Source organism: Miniopterus natalensis, chromosome 21 (assembly GCF_054644295.1).
Source record: "Miniopterus natalensis isolate mMinNat1 chromosome 21, mMinNat1.hap1, whole genome shotgun sequence".
Lineage (NCBI taxonomy): Eukaryota > Metazoa > Chordata > Mammalia > Chiroptera > Miniopteridae > Miniopterus > Miniopterus natalensis.
In genome coordinates this window covers 13,711,508-13,726,949 of record NC_142101.1, presented here as the reverse complement: position 1 = coordinate 13,726,949, position 15,442 = coordinate 13,711,508, and positions in this window count along the sequence as shown.

Sequence of the window (15,442 nt, the reverse complement as noted above, 5' to 3'; positions counted from 1 at the left end):
CATCCCTTGAAAGTGATGACACAGACAATCTGCTAAGAGCAGCAAAAATCAGTTGGATTGTGATGCAAATTGGAAGCAGTTGGGTGGGTGGGGGCACCGGGAAGAAAAACCTTATTAAACTGTGATCTGTTAGACGAAGAGAATGGAAACAGGAGAAGAGATTATAAAACACAGGAGAGCTGTCCTGGGCCGGATCTGGAGTCTCTGCTGGGCTAGTAAAGGCACAAAGAGAAACCTGCCCAGATGGGTAAAATCAAGTCTGCTCTGTAGCTGATGGAGACACCCCTGGTGCCGGGAGAAGGAGGGGAGAGAGCGGAGTCTGGCCAGCAGGGGTGATCCAGGGTCTCCAAGCCTGCTAGATGCCGAGGAGGGAAGAGAATTTTATTGGCTACACCCAGGGACCCTGAGCAGAGCCAGGGGAGGGTGGGAACCACACCCCTGCCTTGTGCACTGGTTCCTGCCTTGTGCCCAGTTTCCTGGGCCCCCAGGGAAGCTCATGGAGCGTGGAATCTGCCCTGGGCAGGCTGCCCAGGGTGGCTGAGCTCCCTTCTGAGTGGGGGTGGAGGCAGCCAGAGACTTGGCTCTGACTCCCCGTGGGTGGTAACTCCCCGGATTCGGGAAATTATGGCAAAGGCACTGGGCTGGGGGAGGGGAGGCCTGGGTTCCAGTCCTCCGCCATCATCTGGGTGCCTTGGCAAGTCTGGTTCCCTTGCCCTGTTACTGTGTGTATACAACGGCAAGTGTGAGCTAGAAGCATTTTCGTATCCCTGTGGACTCTAAAATGATCTCAGGAGGCTTGCTAAGCGTCGTGACGGCAATCACAGGCCAGGGCACACTCCTCCTAGGCGTGAGATATTCACCCTCTCTTTGGGCAAATGTGTGAGTCCAAGTTATAGAGGATCTTGAAAATGTCTAGTGGAAAATAATGAATGTACCAATAGAATGAATAAATAAAATGGATCCATATATAAGTAGAAAATCTCCCCACCCAAGGCTTTCTCTCAGAGGGGATTGCTTTGGGGGCTAGATAATACTTTGAGAGTAGAAAATTCCCCCCGCCTTTCCCTGCCTCCCCACCTCCACATCTCCCGCAGTCTCCCCGTGTCATTGCCCCAGGCCAGGTACGTGGCAGGACTATGCCCAGAATTAGCCTGTAGACTCTTCTGGCCTTAGGTCGAGGGCTCAGAGGCTTTTCCAGGAGATACAGAGAGGAGGGGGCCGGAGGGGAGACACAGAGAGGCTGGGAAGACATAGAAAGTGAAATCAGTTCTGTGGGTCTCAGGAGGGCAGGGCTCTGGTGAGACCTCAGAGTTTGGCTCTGTGGTCCAGAAGCCGCGGAGGCCGGCAAGTAGGGACTAGAGCGTGCTCAGGGTCACCTGTCTGGACCAGCCTGGTGACCAGAAGCCCCACCCCCCCAGGTCTTGACAATGCATAACACCCAGACGCTGGGAGACACAGTGCGGTGGCTCCCACTCCTACCAACCAGCCGGATGAGACAGAGGCTTCAGGCTAACATTAGGTTAATATAAACTAGTATTAAATGTCTAGCAAAGAAAAGGAGAGGTGGTATTTCTTGCACGCCTGATCATGTTAGAGATTCAGACTCTCTGCCCTTTCATCTTGCGTGATGGGAAGGGAAATAAAACGAGCCTTGGAACTACAGATGGGGTTCCTCGACTTAGGAGGGGGCTACATCCCGGGAAACCCATGGTTAAGTCAAAAATGCATTTAATACGCCCAACCTATCCAACACCCTAGCTTAGCCCAGCCCACCTTAAATGTGCTCAGGACACTTACAGTTGGGCAACATCACCGAACACAAAGCCTATTAGATAATAAAGTATTGAATAGCTTGTGCCATTTATTTTTTATTTTATTTTATTTTTAAAAAATATATCTTTATTGATTTCAGAGATAGGAAAGGAGAGGGAGAGAGAGAGATAGAAACATCAATGATGAGAGAGTCACTGATCGAGCCCGCAACCCGGGCCTGTGCCCTGACCAGGAATCGAACCCTGATCGCCTGGATCCTAGGTCCACGCTCAACGGCTGAGCCACGCCCGGCCGGGCTCTTGTGCCATTTATTGACCACTGAACTGAGAGTGGAAAACAGAACGGTTGTCTACACCATTGTAAAGCTGAAAAATCCTAAGTCGGAGACCATGTGTGTCTAGAACCGGTTATGTCCCTGACCACAATGAGCAGGAAGCTCAGGTCACAGAAACTCGGGGCTGAAAGTGGTTTAGTTCCCGCCTTTATTATGACTCTGAGGTTGAAGGCTGGCTCGCTTCCCGTGTACAAAACAGAGGGGTTTGAATGCCATGAGACACGCAGCTCTGATTTTTGGGTCCCTTGCAATACTTTGCACATAGATTATTATTTGACCAGTAAGTTCCTTATTGACTGTGAAAGCCCATCTAACCCACAGTGAAGCTGGGGCCAGATAGGTCACTGGTTTGGCGGCCTTGGACAGGTCAAGCTGTAAGCAGTGCCAGGACAAAGAATCGTGTACTGGCGTCAGGAACATGAACATTAATCTAAGGCGTAAACTTGCTTTTTGTCGCCTGAAAAATGAGAATGACAATACCCACTCACAGGTACTCAGAACAGCGTCTGGCTCAGAGTAAATGCTATTGACGTGTTTGCTGTAATTATGGTGTCATTCATCTGTGCGCAGTAAAGGGGGGATCTCTGGCCAGCAGCAGCTCGGAGGAAAGTCAAGTTTTGGGGGGGGGGGGGGTGAGACAAGTTTACCACGGGCCAGGGAGGTGAGAGCCAATCATTTCAGCATTGCAACATCCTAGCGTTGGGTTTAGCAAGACCTCAACTTTGGAGCTTACCCAAAAGGAAAGTTCTCTGGAACATTGGCAGGGGGAGGGGAGAGAGGGGAGGGAAGTTTACATGAAAAACAACCGATGTCGAAAGGGGCATTTGTCCAAATCCCTTAGCATAAAATGGGCTCCTTCTCTGCTCCATCCCACTGTGGTCAGAGCTCTGTTGTCTTCTCTTGACACTACCAGTCCTCCCTCCTTGCTGAGAGATAATCTATCCTTTCTTTCATCGCCAAATTCCTCAGATATGAAGTCAAAATTCTCCACCCAGTGTTCCCACTCTCCATTAACCACCCTATGAGATCCAGCTCTTCTACCCTCTTGAGGGTCACCTCCTTTTGGCCTATTCTTGCCTGAGCCTCCCTCCCTGTTTTTTAGCATGGAAAGCTTTTGTCCCCCCCCCCCCCTTTTTTTTACTCTCATCCAAGGATATGTTTTTATTGATTTTTTTTAGAGAGAGAAGAAGTGGGGGAGAGAGAGAGAAACATGGATATGAGAGAGAGAAACATCAATCGGTTGCTTCCCATACATGCCCCAACCAGGGATCAAACCAGCAGCTTAGGCATGTGACCTGACCGGGAATAGAACCCCAAACCTTTTGGTGCACAGGATGACACTCCAACCAACTGAACCACCCAGCCAGGGCTGGCCACCTATTTCTTCTTGAAATATCTCTTCCCCTGGTGTCCCTGATTTTCTTCCTGTCTTTCTGTCATTCTGTTTCCCACCAGTTCCTTTCCTTCCCCTACCCCCCAGCTTGTCTGTTCTCCCCAAGACCTTGACCTTGCCTTAGGCTTCTTCCCTCCAGTGGACACATTTGCTTTCACAAGTTGAACCCTCCCCACTGTGCTCCCCAAATCTCCCTCTGGCTCTGGCCTCACCGGTACTCAAAGTATGTGGATATTTCAGCTGCTTAAAGGGCATCCTCATTTCGACGTTCTTTTATAACTTCAGATTCAATATGCCCCCCAGGTGACTTAATAATATTTAGAATTTTGGAAATCTAATAAAAAACAGAAACATTTTTGCACGGCAATCAGGAGTGGACCTCTCCCTTGGCTGGGGACCCAACTCGTGTGCCACATGACCTCCACCTGCCTCGCAGGTCATAAACCAGCCTTCCCCTTTACTCTCTTTCTATAACTAATCACTAAATCCCACCTTTCTCCCTTCCAAACGTCTCCAGAGTTGTTACTCCTCTTACATTTCATCACCTTGGGTCAGCCTTCCGTCTAATATGTGCATGCTCGGCACTCTCTCGGGAAAGATGTTAGCCAATGGCTTTCCTAAGGAAACACCAATCACTGCCTCTGGGGAGCTAAGTCACGAGCAGGGAGGTGGCCAGAAGGGGGCGTGATGCTGCTAGAGGATGTGCTCCTGTGCGGTGGAGCAGGGGCCGCACCCCAGCTGAGGGACCCCCACTCCTGGGGATAGAGACACTGAGTCCCCAGCATCGGAAGCAGCCAGAGGCAGCGGTGGGCACTCCTGGCAGAGGCTGCCCACAGCATGGTCAAGGGAGAGGAGGGAGCCGAGGCCCAGGGGTGCCCAGAAGGCAGAAGTGAGAGTTCAAGGTGGGAGCTGGTAGAAACTGAGGCCGGAGAGGAAACCCAGGGGCCCGATCAAGAAGGACCTCACATCCCGCTCTGAGGACAGTGGGGCTGCTAAGGGTTTGAGTCCTGCCACTGTGTTAAACTCAGGTCCCTTCGGGCCTCTGGGATTTACCTCTCCCAAATTTATCTAATCTTAAATTCCCAATAATAACGCATAACCCACTCCTTCTGCTCCAAGTGGGTGAGGTGCTTCACTGGGCCCTAAATATAGCTAAGCCCGGCCAGCATGGCTCAGTGCTTGAGCATCGACCTAGGATCCAGAAGACTGAGGTTTGATTCCAGGTCAGGGCACAGGCCCAGGTTGTGGGCTCGATCGCCAGCAGGCAGCTGATCTATATTGATGCATAGATGTTTCTCTCTCTCTCTCCCTCTCCCTTCCTCTCTCTCTAAAAATCAATAAAAACATATTTTTTTAAAAAAAGAGAGAGAGAGAAGCATGCAAAAAACACCGGGTCAGGACCTAACTGAGGTCAGTGTAGCAGGGGACATAAGAGAGCCACAGGAGGCAGGGAAATGGGGCTGGATCTGGTGGGCACTGAGTTCCCCGCTTGTTCTGAGCTTCATATTAGCCTCTGGCTTCCTTCCCTCCTCCTGACCCTGTCCCTGCCTGTGGCTTCTGGATGCCACTTAAGCCAAATGGCTCCAGAAGCCCTCCCTGCCTCTCCAGCCCTTGAAGCTGTCTTCGAAGCAGCAGGCGGTACCCCATAGTTTCACACTTAATGGCATTATTGTTTCACAGGCACCGGGTTTGTCTCCCCACTTAAACCTGGAAGCTTCTGAAGGGCAGGAGTTTGAGTTGGTCCCATACAGCAGAGCACACTTGGCCTACACAGTGAGGGGAGGGGGCTGCAAAACCAGGGCTGGGCATCCCTGAAACTTGAGGCCTGATTTGGATCTGCCTTCTGCATTTTTCCCCTACAAAACTAAGAGTGGAACAGACGCATCTGGATTCAGTAAACGTACATTTCAGTGTTTTCTCGCTGTCGGAGTCTGGAAGCACGCAGAGACAAACAGACAGGCCTGTTTTAATTTCCACACTCAGCAAAGCCAGCTTCCCTATGCAGGGATCTCTGAAGCTGGACACGAGTTCCTCAGACATCTTCCCTCCAAACTAACCAGAAGCCTGGCGGGGCTGGCTTTGCATTCAGACCGGGGAATCTGAAAGCTCCCTGCTTTGCTCAGAGCTATAATGCCCAGGGGATGATCCTGTGACATCGCTTAGGATGGGAAGACCAGGTCGGCTCACATCATGGGTATGAGCATACTGATCCTTAAAAGACGCTTGGTTATGACTTCAGCCTGGGCCCCTCCTAAGGGACCCCCTGGGGCCTCCCCACAACCCCACAGCTGAGGGTTTAGTATCTAGCACCAGACCTTCTCTCAGGGGTCAGCCCCAGGGCTTCCTGGCACCAGGGAGGTCACTGGCCACTGTCTTCTGTCCACAAGAGCAAGGGTGACACAGGCCAGGGAATCTAAGGTGCCCTAGGCAGACTTGTCAGAGCTCAGACTGGCTGAATAAATGAAGGGAAACTTGACTACACCCCGCATATTTGTCTAGGGCCTGGCGGCTCCCCAGGGCATCCAAACGTCACCACCAATGCCCTCTTCCAGGCCCCGAGGGAGAGGACCGCATCCCAGAGGCACTTAATATCCAAACAGGACATGGTATTGACCGGATCATTGCTCAGCAACGGTATCTACCTGGAGGACACTGAGTGCCCTGAGCAGCTGTGTGTGGGTCACCGTGCTGGATAGGTGTGTTCCAACCGTAGGTGACCACATAGCTCACCCACCGCGAGGAGAAAGCCCGGCCATCAATTCCCACTCGTCCCTGAGGCCTCGGCCGCCTTGCTGGGACAGTGCTGCTCCCTCACGCCCGCGACGATCAGCAAACCAACCCTCACCCCTTAGAAAACGCCATCCCAACTGTGGCTTTCCAGGGGCACCCCCACTGCATTCTTCATTGATTTTTTTAAAAAAATTAAATACAAAGGCCAACCCTGTTGACCTGGCGCCTCCCCAGTTGCTCTACCTGTGCTGTGGGGTGGCCGGGTTCAAGGCCTTTGGCTGAACAGCTCAGGCGCTTGCTGGGATGTCCAGGGCCCTGCTGGAGGGGGCTGTCCCCTTCTTCCAAGAAAAGCAGTGACACCAGCCGCCCCTCCCAGTTTGGGGACAAAATGAAACCGGGGAAGTCTGATAAGATTGTTCGAAGGTTGGGGAAGCAGGGAGTCTCTCAGGGCCCTGTTTCCTCGTGTCCCGCCTGCCGGGCACACGGTGGCCACATTCTCCCGCTGCGCCCTCCCCGGCCAAGGGACTCCCCACACCTCCAAGGCGCCCCCGGGGGCCTGGGGCAGAGAGCGCGCTCCAGAGCTGGGGCGCCCAGCGCGGGGGTGGGAGCTGGAAGGAGCCCAGGAAAGAGCCCCGGGAGGGAAAGAGACGCCCCGATGGCAGCCGGGTCCCCGCGACTCCCGGCCCCACCCTGCGCCCTCCGGGTCCTTGCAGGGCGCTCACCTGGGGAGGTCGCCCCGCGCCGCCGCCGCCTGCGCTCGCTCCTCCCCGAGGCCGCCGCGCGCAGCGGGTCCGGGCTGGGGACGGCCCGAGGGCAGGCCCCGCCCACCCGCTCAGGCCCCGCCCACCCGCTCAGGCCCCGCCCACCCGCTCAGGCCCCGCCCCGCCGCCCAGGTAGCCCCCTCTCGCTCTGGGGCAACTGGGGCGACCTCCTGCTCCAACCCTGGGGCGCCTCGGGCGCGCCACAGAGAAACCGCGACCGCGGGGACCGCCGGGCAAAGGGCCAAGAGCGAATGCGGGGACCCCAGGGCTTAGGGGGCAGGGGACTGGGGCGCGCGAGCTGGGCGCACGGGGCAGGCGCCCTGGATCCGAGGGCTCGCCCCTGCCCCCCTCCCCCACCGGACGGAGGGGGTGCCGGGGCCCAGGACTTGGGGGAACTGTCCCGGGGCGCAGCCAGACCCTGGCAGAGGAGGGGTTGGATGATTTGAGGAAGCGGCCCTGTGTGTGGAGGGGAAACCCAAGAGCAGACCCTTCTGCCCCGTGGCCGCGGTGTTCCTTCGGGCCCCCCTGCCCTTTTCTTCTTTCCTGTCTGCCCGTCAGCTGCTGGGGTTCGGAGGGAAAGGGACCTGGCTCCCCAGAAGGCCGGAGCAAGCAAAGGGTTAAAGAGAGGCGACTCTAGGAGGGAGCGGCGCCCTGGCTCTTTGGCTGAGACCCAGTTCAAAGACAGAGGTGACCCTGCCTGGAGTAAGACTAGGGATGGGGGGCAGGGGCATGGGGCAGGGACACAGGCTGTGCAGGTGGCCGAGCCCCCCCACCGCACACCTGCCTCTGGGAGTTCGCCCTGTCATCACAGAACATCTGACACGCGCACTCCCTGGCCAGCGGAGCTTGGCTGTGTTACCTGCAAGGTGGGAAAGAGACGTGTCAGACAAAGCCTGGCACTTAATTACAGCGCGGAGATGTCATTACAGAGCCTCCCGGCTCCCCTCCTTGGCTGGCAGCTTGGAACGCGAGTGACAGTTGCCTTGAGTAGGTCTCCAAGGACTGCGTGCGTGCAAAGGGATGACACCGCCTCCCGGCTCAACGCCAAACCCATGGAGGTGGGGGGAGGCTTTGTGGGAACACCAGGGCCTGCTGAGAGCTGGGAGCCTCAGTGGCCAGGACCTGACCCTAAACCACACTTTGTCTGGGTTCCCATTTTTGTCAGTGGAACCCAGAGCACACATGGGAAACTCCATACATGGCACCTGTTGGCCCTGCCTGACCCTGCTTCTCGGTGGGACTGTGCGAGACCAGCAGCGGCTTGAGTATCACATAAGCCAGAGTCCTGGGAATATGCAGGGAAGAGAGAAATATGTGGCATGGTGCTCTGGCCTCCCAGGGACTTCCAAAGCCCTATCCCCTGGGTGGCACCTGGCTTTGGATACAGGTTCCAGCCTCCTAGCTCCAGAGACTCATGTCAGACCTGGAAGGGCCCTTAGGTCCTGTCGACTTGGCCCTGTCTTTCGAGGCCACTGGGGAGATGACAATTTCAACCTGAATGGCCAGGGCAGCTTAGGACCCTCTCAACCTGCATCTCTTGAAATGAGCTTCCATTCTCTCCCTCTCCAGTGTGGCAGGGAGGGGCTGGCGATCAGTGTCTTTGCCGGTCAGGGCCAAGGGGCTGTCACTTGCTTTTTGTCCATTAAAATCCAGAGTGGCACACACATCCTCAGGGCACTACAAGGTGCTCACAGACAGAGATTTTTTAGATGTTTGTGTCACTCCCGTGTTTAAACCTTCAGTGGCTTCCCTATGCCCTGAGAATAAAGTCCAGATTCCAGACCTAGGCCTCATGAGAAGAGAAGCTGTATGTGATCTGGTCACCACTTAAAATCTAGCATCCAATCTAGTGTCTATCAACAAATATTTGTTGGTGAATGAATGAATAAGTGATATTAGCAGTCTTCATTTTAAAGGAAAAGTTAGAACTCAAGAAACTTATAAGCATTAGTGGCTGTTTCTTTAAAAAGGTAACAACCAAAATAAGATTCAGGGAAGTGCAGATACCGAGATTTATCACGGACCCTTTAAAACTAACCGTGCACTCAACAATCACATATTAAGCTTCTGCTATAGACCCTGTGCTTCTTGCTAGGAATGCAAATCTGGATACAATTTGTCTTTCAGTATCAAGGAACTCGCCACCCAGAGGGGAAGGTGGACCTATAAACAAATGGTGATTATATAATTGAACTAGTACTATAATAACATACGCACCTAGCCGGCCCGGAAGCCCCTGGATCCGGGACTTGATGTTGCGTTTGAGTCAGGTAAAAAGATAATGGTCATTTTATGGGCTGGACTGGACAGAGGAAGAGCATTCCTGGCAAAAGAACTGAGGCAAGAAGGAAGGGGGCTCATTTGGGGAACTGCCACTAGTTTGTGTAGATGGAATGCAGGTTGTGTGCCAGGGTGGGGTCCAGATCACAGGGGGCCATCCGCAAAAGCTCTGGCGTGCCGCCATGGGGACTGAGGATCCAGTGGATGGTGTTAGGCAATGGAGTGACATCACACCTTTGTATTTGGATATTAGACGTAAAACTCTAACAGCAGTGTGCAGACTGAAGGGGGTAAGGGATGGGTGATCTTCAGAAAACAAGCCCAGTTAGGAGGCTACTGCTATAGTCCAAGCAAAGATAATCAGAGTGTAAATTAGAACAGTGACATTCATTCATTTTGGCCCATAAATATTTGTTATGCTTTTATGAACCAAGCACCATGCTGGTGGGGAAACCGGAGACGACGGTGTGTAACTTATGGGTGCTTACACAAGCTTGGTTACCTTGGGTGAATTTTTTGATCTCTCTAAACCTCAGTTTCTTATCTGTAAAATAGAAACAATGATGCCTACCGTATCAGACCGTTGTCAGCATTAAAATAATAAATGGCCTGTAACACACATATGAAAACGTGCTCCATGTCACTAATCATGAGGGAAATGCAAATAAAAAGCACAATGCGATCTCCCCTCACACCTGTTAGAATGGCTACTATCAGAAAGTGAACAAATAACAAGTGTGGGTGCGGATTCGGAGAAAAGGGAGCCCTTGTGCACTGTCACGGGGAATGTGAGCTGGTGCAGCCACCATGCAAAACAGTGTGAAGGTTCCTCAAAAAATTAAAAATAGAGCTATCTGAAGAAAATGAAAACACAGTTGGAAAATATACGCACCCCCCAGGCTCATTGCAGCATTATTTACAGCTGCCAAGATGTGTAAGCAACCGAGCCGCCCATCAGTGGTTAGAGAAAGGAACAAGCTGCATGTGACACAAGATGAACCTCCAAGGCGTTGCGCTGAGTGAGTGTGGTTTTTAAGGCAGCAATTCAGCAACTGGCCCAGGATACCACGTGACCAGGGATCCCTGTGGGCTCCTTGCCCAAGAAACGCTGTGCTGTCACCCTAAGGTGGCATCCCTGCGGCCTGCGAGAGAGAAGAGCCTCAGAGGGAAGGGAAGCGTGGGCAGGGCCCGGGGCATAGAGCTGAGTGGCAGAGGAGCTCCCCTCCTGGGCAGATGTAAGGGACCCCAGGAAGACAAGGCTGGCTGGAGCAATTGGAGGAGATACGGCTGGAAGGTGGTCGGTTAGGAGCCAGTGGGATTTCGGATTCACCCTGGAAGGCGTGAGGAAGCCTCAGTGTTCTCAGCCCTGGAAGGAGGTTGCCGTGTCCTGAAAACAGATTAGGAGGAATTTGCTTCATATCATTGCACCAGGCTGAAGCAATGAACGGGGATCTGCTGACTCCCCAGCGTGGGCAAATTGGGGCGGTTGCAGAAAGTTCATTTGCTCTGAATAGAGCAGTCAGCAACCAGCATACCTTTCAACATCCAATAGGGCGTTTCCCAAACTTTTCTTCATGGTGACCCAGCGAAAAAATACATTTTGCATCAGTATTCAGCAACGCCCCCAATGAAACAAGTTACATGAAACAGCATCTCCCCTTCTCATGTGCAGTGCACTCCAAAATTTTTTATCCTGTTCTATCCTATTGCATTCTGTTCTGTTATTTCCTAAAAATACTGGTCATTAAGCAGTAAATGTATTCCCTGGCCTAATACCTCCTGCCCACTCTTCCCCCACCGTTCAGCCCTCGGGCTCCAAAGGCCGGGCCCAGAGCATTTAGGGGTCAGTTTTAGCCACAGATGTCCCTGTGTTGAAGGTTTGGGGTCCTGGGTGTCCCACAAGGCTCTAGAAGATTCTGCCATGGGAACCTGGCTTTCCAAAACATGCTCTGGGCACCCGGCTAAGTTTTATACATTTACTGTGTCAACCCCTGCGGCGGGGACAAATGAGGGGGCCGAGGGGTGAAGTAACTTGCTAACAAGTAGCAGAGCTGGGACTCAAACTCCTCTTTGGGCCTGAAACCTCCAATTGTGTCAACCATTGGTTTTGAGGATCTGAGAACAAGAAATTGGGAAGTCAAAGAGGGAAGCATGAGAGTCAGGCCACGTACACCTGCACGCTCTGAAGGAAGCCCCCCAAAATAAATGGAAACATGGACAAATTGAACAGGGCACTGGCCAAGCCGGAGCAGACGACACAGCCAAGATCTCAGCTCCCAGAGAAAGTACTGTATTGTTTTCCAAATGGCCAAGAGAAAAAATAACTCCTACAAACAAGAAGACAGAAAGGCCAGCCCTTGCTGTTCCCCGGGGTCATGGTCATTCCTCAGAGCCCGAGCTCAGGAGGACCACGAGACCCAGCCCTTGCTATGGGCTCTCGCTCGGGCAGGCGGATTTTTCTTAGACTTTGTTTTTCATCTAGAGAAAGGTGTAAAATCACAGCCCGGTGGACCAGGAAAGAACCTCCACCCACCCGGTCTCCTGGGCATGGTGGGGTCATTGGGAGCCTGGCAGCCCAGGGAGGGGACCGGAGAGGAGGGGGCGCAGCTGGGGAGATGAAAGGGGCTTTATAAATAACCCGCCCTCTGCCTGGAAATCACGGCACCGTGACAGGCTGTGAAATTAAATGAAGAGCTGGCAGGGCCCCGGAGAAGCTAAAGCAGCGGTGAGGGGAGAGGGTGCGGGAGGGTGATAAGCTGGAGAGGCAGGTTGGCGATAATACAGGTAAAAATAGGTGGTTTCAAGAGGAGCCAAGAAGCCCTGGGGGAGCACATATCTGAGTGTGTGTGTGTGTGAAAGAGACAGAGAGAGAGAAGCCTAGAAAACCCATTTGTAGTTCTGTCCATCTCTATTTAAAAACTGAATCACGTTGGCTTTTCTCTCCTACATAGAGGTTTGTATCTCTCCCCCTCCTGTCTCCCGGCCTGGCCACCTCCACCGGTATCTGCAAGGGGTACCACAAACTACTTTGCAGGGGGGTATCTTTAAAATTTCACATCCTGCCCAGCCGGTGTGGCTCAGCGGTTGAGCCTTGACCTAGGATCCGGGAGATCTCGGTTCAATTCCCGGTCAGGGCACAGGCCCGGGTTGTGGGCTCCATCCCCAGCAGGGGGCCTGCAGGAGGCAGCGAGTCAATGACTCTCATCGTTGATGTTTCTCTCTCTCTCCCTCTTCCTCTCTCTGAAATCAATAAAAAAAATAATAAAATTTCACATCCTGTGCCCCCCTGGCCAGGAGTGGAAGGATGGTTGGGTACCGTGGTCCCAAAGAAGGGACACCAGAAATGACTAACTCAGGCCTTCTGGGGAGAGGAACAGGCCCCTCCCTGATCTGCCGCAGGAGGTTGACAAGATGCGCTACAAATCTGCTCCCTCGGATTGTGTGCCTGAGTCCAGCCTCTTTCTTTGGATAATCTTGAAGCCAGAATTGGGTGTGTCTTCTTGCTCACTGCCTTCCGTCGCTTGGTTAAATATTTACCTTGTATTTTTTCTACTTGGACTAGGGGAAGAGTTTTACCAACCTGAGGATAACCTTTGAGTGACATTGTCCCCCACGGTCCCTCCTAGAGATGCAAATTTTCTCCAAAGCCGTGGGATGGAGGTTTTTAGTCATCTCTTCTGGGATTCTCTTCCAGAGAAAAGTTTGATGTTAAGTTCAGCTTTTCCTTTATACGGGAGCCAATTGTTACAGCATTATGGGAGGCTATTCCGGAGAGCACACTGCCCACTCCTAGAAATCTCCCTGAGCCACCCGGATTCAGCTGGAGTCCATTTATATGATGCTAAATGGGAGTTCGCCACAGAGAGGGAACTTAACACCCCCAGATAAATAGCTCTGCCAGGAGGAAATGCAAATCATGGCTTAAAGTCGGCCGCAGGTTTTGCAAGATGCATACCAATGGGGCTGTACCCTCCGACTAGGGCAACGCAGCACCTACTTCTTTGGTGCACATATATGTCCTGCATGTAGCACCTACTTCTTTGGTGCACATATATGTCCTGCATGTAGCACCTACTTCTTTGGTGCACATATATGTCCTGCATGAATTTGTTTCAGGGCTGTTGGAAAAATAAAGACTATTGGCTATTTGGTTTCCCCTTCAGGAACCCAGCAGGAACGATGGGGTCAGATGCTGAGTCTTTAAGCACCAGGCACTTGGAGAGACCGCACCTGAGAGCATCACTCTGAGCAGCACTGAACAGGGTAAGGCAAGTCCAGAGAAAGGGTGCGGGTAAGTCTCAGATCAGTCGCAAAGCTCCGCCTCAAGCACAGTACCTGGAAAATGGTAGAAAAGCGACACGTGAATTCCCTCTTATCCCTGTCGCAAGGTCAGTACATTCTGATTCTCTCCTCTTCAAAAACTAAGTGCGGGCTGAGCCTGGGATGTTCCTCTGCTCACGCCCCTCCCTCACCACTCCCCTGGGCTGGAAGCCCCCTGTGTGGGGGTCTTTGGGCTACTGAGCCTGTGGCCAGCAAATCCACGGTGTGTCTAAAATGCTTGGGGAGCCTGGCCAGTGTTGCTCAGTGGTTGAGCACCAAGAGGTCACTGGTTAGATTCCCTGTCAGGGGACATACCCGGGTTGTGGGCTCGATCCCCAGTAGGGGACGTGCAGGAGGCAGCCGATGATGTTGATGTTTCTCTCTCAATGATGTTTCTATCTCTCTCCCCCTCTCCCTTCCTCTCTGTCTAAAATAAAAAATATATATATTTAAAAAAATAAAATGCTTGGGGAGCGTGACACCGCGGATACCTTGGCTTTGGACCCCTAGAACTGTCGGAGAGTCCATTTCTATTGTTTTAAAGCATCGAATTTGTGGTAACTTGTTACTGCAGCTCTAGAAATGGAACACAGCATGGATAACTGATATAAAATAAAAGTAAGAAAATTTAAACAACAATAATAAATAAAATAAAATAACAAAATAAAATACTTGGGGAATGTGGACTGCACGGCCTGGTTGTGGGGTGTCTCTCCATGAGATGGTGGAGTTAGGTGATTCCCAAATGACCCTAGTTTCCTGTTGTTTTAAATTTTCTAACCACAAATAATTTATAAGTCTCACACTGTTGCCGAGAAAATAGAAATAGGATTTATGCTTCCCCATTTATGTGGCCAATTTCATAGGTATTTGGTAGTTCCATCATGTGTCTGAAAAGCACAGATTGCTTTTTTCCTCTAAGAAGTTGTTGAGTGTGGACAGAAATTACTTAAGCATGATAAAGACTATTTACCGAGAACCAAGGTCAAATATTTGACTAAGTGGAAAAATGCTGAAGTCATTTCTATTAAATCAGGAGCAAGATATATATAGTGCTGCTGTTTCCCCTGTCGATGAACATGGCTTTGGGGGTTTTAACTAATAGAGTGAGACAGGAAAATGAACTGAGCGGAATGAGCATCAGAAAAGATCTTTATTTACAGATTATTGAGAGTACACCTACCTAGGTAACCTAATAGATTTTAATAAAATAATCTTAAAATTAGGAGGACAATTTAGTAAGGCAGGTGGACACGTACAGAAAGTTTTGATTATGAGAAAGGGGGGGGCCTTTCCCAGCAGGATGCAGCCCCTCCCCTGCCCCGCCTTTCCAGGATAGACGGGATGTTCAAGCCACATTCCCAGCCCCCTCTCTGTACCCCCGTTCAGCTTGCTCTCAGGCCTGGCACCCTTGTCTGTGTGTGCCTTGGTTGTGTGAAGGAGATTGGGCCACATTCCGAGGGTGACAGGAAGCCTGGAGCGTCCAAGACTGGCAATTATAAGGCTGGTTCTGCAACCGGCAGGAGGTGCTCCTCAGTTAGCGGAAGCAGCCACTGCTGGCTGGCACCGGGCATCCAGGCCTCTCAGTGTCGCCCGTGGGCACACGTCCAGCCTTGCTGGCTCCCGGTGCTGGCTTGATCCCCTGCGCAGCCAGTGTGGGAGGCGGAGGCTGCTGAACTGCTCTATCATCCGAGGGCCTCTGAGCCCCGAGGCAGCTCAGGACCTCAGCAGCTGCAGCGTGGAGCAGGTGGGAGTCTGCAGGGTTCTGAACTAGGCCCCGTCGGATTGAGCAATCCCGTGACTCAGCGTCCCTGTGACCCAACATCCCCAGGCACGGACACTGTGTTCCTT